This window comes from Penaeus chinensis, chromosome 28, assembly GCF_019202785.1.
Source record: "Penaeus chinensis breed Huanghai No. 1 chromosome 28, ASM1920278v2, whole genome shotgun sequence".
Lineage (NCBI taxonomy): Eukaryota > Metazoa > Arthropoda > Malacostraca > Decapoda > Penaeidae > Penaeus > Penaeus chinensis.
In genome coordinates, this window is record NC_061846.1 from 23,954,974 (window position 1) to 23,957,473 (window position 2,500).

Sequence of the window (2,500 nt, forward strand, 5' to 3'; positions counted from 1 at the left end):
TAAAGACGGAAAGCGATTGTCTTTTTAAAGGAAAACAGACCTTATGCTCTTTGTTGTGTCGTTTTAGTTTCTTCATAGTATGGTTTATAAACAGAATGTGTGTTTATTCTATGCGTTAACGTCAAGGGAACTGCTGCCAACTTTCAACTAGTAATAGTATTGACAATGTTATTATAAAGCCTAATGTTAATAGCAATAGGAATGGTGATGATAACAAAGCTAACGGTAATAAGTGAAAAGTTACTAAAAGAGATAAAATCAACGAGTAAAATAATGATTAAACTTTCTTTTTAATCAATTATGCTTTTACGTCACCAGGAGACTATAAGAAATATAATGATTTAAATATCCAGTCATGATGTGGATATTATCTCCTATCCTTTCCTATTGTTGTAATGATGGTGATCATGATAATTAGTGATAAAGAAGAACTGTTAAGTAATAGCGAAAATACTATTTTCTTTATATACCTTATTGTGGATGATATGATATCCAAATATCAATATATTCATCATACTTCTCACTCTTTTAGCCTTATTAACATTATTATCAACATAATGATAGTCCTCGTGAAGCGGATTAAGATAACCATATTAATGAAAACGATTACTGAATCTATTCCTAAGAGTATCACAGTCTTATATCGGTATTGCATAAGTAATGAGAGCAGCAATATGTTTGATAACAACAATAATCATTGAAATCTTTATTGAACTTTATATTTCTCTGTTGATGAGAATGGTCATAATCATATAAATAATAACATTAGTTTGAAATAGAGGATTATGTATGCATTAAGTTATCATTATGTAATATCGAATTAGTATTACAATTGACAGAAACTATATCAATTATATATATATATATTTTTTTTTTTTTTTTGTTATCATTATCGTTCCTGTTGTTGTTGTTGGTAATATCTCATCATTGCCATGGATATCAATGTTTGTAATGGTAATCTCAAAAATTCTGATTTATGATAATAGTAATGGTAATGATAATGGTAGCAATGGTAATAACAAAAACAATGATATTGATAATAATGACATAATAATGTTAGTAATAATAACAATAATGATGATAATGATGATGATGGTGATGATGATGATGAAGATGATGATGATGATGATGATGATGATGATGATGATGATGATGATGATGATGATGATGGTGGTGATGATGATGATGATGGTGATGATGATGATGATGATAATGAGGAGGAGGAGGAGGAGGGGGAGGAAGATCATGATGATAATAAAGATGATAAAACTATTTTCCTAACGATGATGATAGTCACCATCAAACTAAACATAACATTGCATCTAATTATTAAACGAACAAAAAATACACATCAAAAACGATTATGATAACAAAGAAGATGGTAATGATACTACAATAGCCACTGATAACAATATTAATAAAAACAATAATGATAGTAGCAGTAGTAGAAATAATGATGATGATAATGACAGAAATATAATAATGATGATGATAATCAATGATGATGCATATAATCAAAATAAGAGATAATGTTACAGTCATTCACATTAATGGAAAACAAAGTATTTATTTGATAATGAATCACTGACGTATTTACGTTAAACATAATTGTAGATATGACAACAATAAGCTTCTTTTTGACGATAATTATAAAGAGAGAGAAAGATAGGAGAATCATCTTCACGAAAATAGATTTGCTAGACATTATAACTATTAATTACGAAGATGAAAAGAATAACAGTAGTGCTGATACTACAGAAAAAAAAATACAATTAATAATAATATTGATACTGATAATAAAAATACTTATAACAATAATAATTATGATTACACTAAAGTTACTGCGAATACTGTTGCCATTGATAATATCAATAATAAGGATAATAAATATAATGATAATAACGATAATGATAACAATAATAATAATAATGATAATAGTAATAACAATAACAATAATGATGATAGTAATAATAATGATAAAAATGGAGATAATGATAACAATGATAACAATGTTAATAATGATGATAATAATAAAATTGTAATAACAATAACAATAATAATAATAATAATGATAATAATGATAACAGTGATAATAGTAATGATAATAATGATAACAATAATAATGGTAGAAAATAACAATGATAATAATAGTTATAATAATAAGTAAAATGATGGCAAAAATATAATTTATGGTAAAGATAAAGATCAAGATGTTGAGGATAATAATAATATCAATAATAGTAATAATGATAAAGATAATAATAATGGTATCCGAAATGATAATAATAACGATAAGGATAATGATAAAAAAATAATCTTTTAAAAATGATAATAATAAAAATAATAATTATAATAATAATGATAATAATAATAATGAGGATAATGATAACAATAACAATGATAATGACAGTAATAACAACAACAATGATAATAATGATATTATAATAATAATAATTAAAAATTGATGATAACAATAATAACAATATGATAATAGCAAAAA